Here is a 5,327-nt window from a genome sequence, read left to right as displayed (position 1 = left end):
GTATTTCCAATAAGGCAAATCCGGACTTTTAGCAGTATATAAGTTGAAAAGCAAAATAAATTCTTCGTTGTCGATTGATTGATCCGAATAAGACATAAAAAGACGCTCTCGAATTGCTCTCCACTTCGGCATGTTTTTGAATGTTTTTGAAAGCAATGTTTTCTGATTTATATTCCCGCCAATTATTCTTCCGCTGAGGCGACGTTGTAAATTTGCGTAAACTAAAAATACGCTTGCACCGGCGTTGTGAAACACAAGACGTCGCCGTCGCGAAAAACAGTGGAACGTAAACTCTCTAATACTTCTGGGGCCGGTTGTATAAAAACGTAGTTAACTTTAACTATAGTTAAAGGACACATGCAACATAAAATTCGGATTGTTATTTTTGTACTTTACATGAAGGTATAGCTCCAACTAAAAGTTCACCAAAGTTTGAGACTCAAGGGATAAATATTTTTGAAGATATGGAGGTTTAAAGTTGATGCTTTACTGATAACGTATTGAAAATGCCCGACGAGCTAGCGACAGCTACCGATGTCGTTGTGACGTAATAGTTGACATTCGCTAAACGCGGTCAATTGCGCGCTTCGTTCAAAATATATTGGTAACTTCTTAACAACACGACAATTTAGCATTGAAAATATGGTTTATTGTGCCCCATTTAATTGTAAAAACGGTTCTTCTAAGAACCACGAAACGCAGCAAAAGGTTTCTTTTTTTTCGTTTCCCGAAAACAAGCGTATGCGAGATATTTGGATTGAAAAAATCCGACGCAAAAATTGGAAGCCAACAAAGAGCTCAAAATTGTGCTCGCAACATTTCGAGAGTTCGTGCTTCGTGCAAAATTTTGAAGCGATGCAATCAGTAGGATGGACAGTAGGACGGCTTCGCCTTAAGAAGGATGCTGTACCCACGATTTTTGAATACTCTTTGGAACCCACAAGTGTAGCATCTAAAAGGAAGCAGCCAACAAATGTTAGAACTGCATTTGAGAAGAGACGAAGGCAAGAGGTGAATATTATAGTTATAGTCAGCAATATTTGTTTACATTTATCAAAAACTAAGCTATATAATCCTACATGTCAAAACAAAGACCAAAAATCGAGCACTACTTTGATGTATGGCATGTAGCAAAAGGTATAGATTGTCATAACAAACCAACCTTTTACACATTTCATCAACAATCAAAATCCAACAGGAATCAAAAAGAAAATTTTAGCAGCATCAAAAAAAAGTGGTTGCAAATTATTGTCGAATTGGGCCCAATCAATTTCCAACCATGTATACTGGTGTGCTGCTTCCAGCAATGGTGATGAAGAACTTGTCAAGGCAAAGTGGTTGTCAGTTCTCAATCATATATGTGACATCCATGAGGGACATAGTGATGTATTCCCAAAATGTGAACATGATATGTTAGAGCCTAGAATGTGGATAAAAAAGGTATTGTAAGCAAATAAATTTCAGAGTAACATCAACATTCTTTTTCTTTTTGGTAACTAACTTCTGATCTTAGGTTCAAAAGCTTATGTTGAGCTGTCTTCGATTGTTGAGTCCAAGTATCTCATGAGAGATATTGGAAAACTCAGTTATCAGAAGCAGACTTCATCCATCGAAGGTTTCCACCGAGTGGTGATTCTTTTTGCACAAAAACATACTCATTTTTTCTACAGATCAATGGAAGCAAGGTAATATATTTATGACTAGTGTATGATTACTTAAAAAAGTCATTGCAAAAGCAATAAGTTGCAATAATTGTAAACATAAACTTAACATTCATTTGTAGATTGTTTATTGCTGCTCTTCATTTCAATGAGAATGGAAATAAACCTCAGAAAACGAAAAATGATGGGCAAGCAGAAGAGGCATTGATTTGGAGAGTGGCTTATTCAAAGTCAAAAGAAGGACAAGGTGTCATCAAACCAGTGAAAGTTGACAGCACTTATGGTTAGCACAGAAAAATAAACTTACCTTTTCTCAAAGTGCAATGCAAAGCCAACATAAATAATGATTTGCTTTTCAGGATATGTTAAGGACTTGATGAAAGAAGTTTTGTACTGCAGACGCATTAATCCAACACTCTCCAAAGCTCTTGATGTCGCTGGAGTGAAAGAAATACCTGTCCCATTGACTCACCACAAATCAAAATCAGCAAAGCTGAAGCCATTAAGCAACATAAATCTCGCTTTAATAAATAAAAGAAATAACGTCCCACATGAAATAAACATAATTACAAATGAACAGACTTTGTCATACGCCATAAGCCCTACCATTCAGTAGTGTTGAGCATATTCAAATCCTTTGTATTCTCCAGAAGGCGAAGGAAATGCTTTCCGGATTTTGTCCACAGCACAAGAAGGTATGGGTAGTCGGTACTTTTTTCCCAACCTGCCATGCACCCAAGCCGTCCACTGTCGGTACGCCGTGTAGCGTAATGCTCTGGGGCCGGTTGTATAAAAACGTAGTTAACTTTAACTATAGTTAGCGCTAACTACCGTAGTTAACTCCTTAACTGTAGTAACTTAACTGCTCGACTTAACTGCGTTGCACAAAACGTAGTTAGTCGGACAGTTAAGTAACTGCGTAGTTAACTTGCGTGGAAATTGCGTGGAGTTTTGTTTACATTAAATGACATAAAGTTTCATCAATTTATGCTTTGTAATGGCGGGCAAGTGAACTGTAAAATGACTTTAAAATCATGAAAAATCTCTTGGCTTATGTAAAAATCTTAAAATATGGCAAACTATTGTCGTTTTTACGGATGTTGATGAAGCGAAAAGAAAATTTAATAAAAGATTCACGATGACATGGTAACGGGATTAAATTGTAGCATATACTTTGGACTTTTCTCAAGAAAATCGACCCTTATCTTCTGTGTAATACAGTACGATGTTGACGAAAGATATGAGTCTCGGCAAGGACTGCTTTCTTTCATATACCAATTATATATAACGGACTTGGGTAAACGAAACAATGAACTCTTCTCAAATTATTCATATTGTGTTCTATGTGCAAGGATTTAAATAATTGAATGGCCTCGCTTTTACAGAATTTAAAACTGAGAGATTGGGGGTAACAAAGGAAAAGGTCGTTTCGTTTCTCTTTATAACAGCTGAGTAAAATGCTTGAAAGAAATGTGTTTGTACAGACATAAGTCACACATATTTGTAAAAGATGACAGTGATGAACTTTTTTATTATTAGAAAACATTTCTTTGAGTTGTCATAGTTAGTAGCCATGTAATCCAGCAACTTTCTTTTATCGGCTTGTGACATGTTATATTCACAGCTATACACAAAATACTTATTTGTTCTTAATTCTACCTTTCAAAAACTGAGTTATAAAAACTATTGGGTATATTTGTTAATGAGCCTTAGCTATGAAACTTTTATTTATGCCTTTGTGATTTATTAGCCTATCTTTGTCTAAAGCTTGGGAGTTTTATTCATTTTTTTCTACTTTTTAAATCATCAAACAGTAGCTAGATCTTTAGTGGCAGGCAAGATTGTATGTACATTGAAAATAAAAATTTTTACATAGGAAATACTTGATGAAATATCAATAAAACCCACTAATTGACTGTCATGTATATTTTCTTCTTGTGTAATAAACAATATGCAATGGATAATGTACATATATCAAGCAACATGGACCTTCACCATGCATGCTGATGAAATGTTTTATGTATTTAAGAAATTAAAATCATTGTATCTCATGCAGCTGATACACAAAAGAGTAGTCATGAATAAAAACTGTTGCAAAGGTCATGTATCTATATGTATTATCATTGGTATACTTAGAACAACATTTATACTGTAGTACCTATTTGTTTTAACATAATCTAGCTTATTTTCCATAGAGCAAAGAGTTTATATGATGCATATGATATTCAATCAAGCAAAATGCATAGGGAAAAACCCGCAATTTGAATATTTGATACATCCAAGGCTATAGGATTCATTGCTCGAATAACATTCTTTGTTTTTCTTGTCATTGAACGAATTGTACGTATTTGTAAGACAATGTCAGCGAGTTATGTGCACTAATCTTAAAGAAGAGGCTCTATCTCAATCGAGAGTCTCGCTTATAAGTTGCAAAGAGCTACCGGACGCATGAAAGATAATACAAAATGCAATTGCTATTGTGTAAAAAAGGATTTGTTACGTGGATAAATTGTTGGCTGTTTTTCGTCAACAAAAAACTTGGGATGTTTTACAGCACTGACGAATGTAGTACATTGTCCATAAAGCTCTTATTCTAAAAGCCTTTGCCATGGAAGATACACATGTGATTAAAAACTCAAGGTAAAACGTTGTTGATCAACAACATCTACCCATAATTGTCTTTGAGAAGCTAAGCCGCCATATTTAACTGTGTTTTGAAAAGTTAACTATGCTCCATAGCATAGTTAAATTTAACTACTTTTTAACTGCAAAAAGAGTAGTTTAAAAGTAGTTAAGGGCTTTATACAACCGGCCCAGATTTTAAAGTTTTTATTGTAAGATACAATCTTTATTGAAATTTTAACATTTACTTTTCAAGATCCTTTCTTTTAACATATTCAAGTGTCAATGTAGTAACTGCCAAATAATGGACAATTACGAGGAATGTTTAAGCTGCAAAGAGATTTCCAATATTTGTGACAAAAATGTAGAGGCAGTAGAAACGAATGAGATCACCGAAGTCCCTTTGTGCATTACACAACATCCTGGTTTTGAGCCTGTTTGTCTTAACAGGTGGGTTTTACAAACAGCTTGGTACCAGTACAAGCAGCAATATGAGGTAGCATATGATAGGCCTGAAGACAAACTGTACCGCCATATTGCATATGGACAGTTGACAAGATGGTGCTGGGGTATCTTGGGTAGAGAAGTAAGAGTCGTCTTGCCATCATGTGCAGTTACTCGCATTAGAGAAACATTTCCTCCACCTGGCCCTGCGGAGGAATTTCAATTTGAAAGCTTCCACTATGTTGGTTTTGCTATGTTAATATTTAAGAATAATGTACAAAAGTTGTCTTCACTGATGCAACATCATATTATATGTGCATGGCAAAACCTATTGCCATAGCTAACTTCACCACTGATTGATGTTCCTTTACAAGTACTTCTTTCCTGGGTGGACATGATTTAGAAATGTTCTTTGGAAGATTCTCGCCATGATGTACAAGTTCAATCTCCTCAGTTTTGCATGCATTCACAACCTCGGGAAGTAGTATATCAACGTACTGGTATTCTTTCTTTTCTTTCATTGCTTTTACAACCCATTGCGTCTTGTTTTAGCAAAAATCATTTTGTAACGGTCTTGCCCTTTGTTTGTCCCTGACTTAA

At 35.3% G+C, this 5,327-nt stretch overlaps 2 long non-coding RNA genes across 2 annotated transcripts; one reads left to right on the top strand and one right to left on the bottom strand.

The window, feature by feature from the left end:
* Positions 1–1,016: 1,016 nt before the first annotated feature.
* LOC124434512 lies at positions 1,017–2,433 on the bottom strand. The gene is made up of 3 exons (XR_006944805.1): positions 2,268–2,433; positions 1,969–2,182; positions 1,017–1,420 (listed from the first exon to the last, which is right to left on the bottom strand). It is a non-coding gene; the product is annotated as an uncharacterized LOC124434512 (long non-coding RNA).
* On the top strand, positions 1,732–2,129 carry LOC124434513. The gene is made up of 2 exons (XR_006944806.1): positions 1,732–1,944; positions 2,021–2,129. It is a non-coding gene; the product is annotated as an uncharacterized LOC124434513 (long non-coding RNA).
* Positions 2,434–5,327: the final 2,894 nt, after the last annotated feature.

The sequence above is a fragment of the Xenia sp. Carnegie-2017 genome, unplaced genomic scaffold (genome assembly GCF_021976095.1).
Source record: "Xenia sp. Carnegie-2017 unplaced genomic scaffold, XeniaSp_v1 HiC_scaffold_14, whole genome shotgun sequence".
Lineage (NCBI taxonomy): Eukaryota > Metazoa > Cnidaria > Anthozoa > Malacalcyonacea > Xeniidae > Xenia > Xenia sp. Carnegie-2017.
Note: the sequence above shows the minus strand (reverse complement) of the source record. Positions and strands in the feature narration are given on the sequence as shown.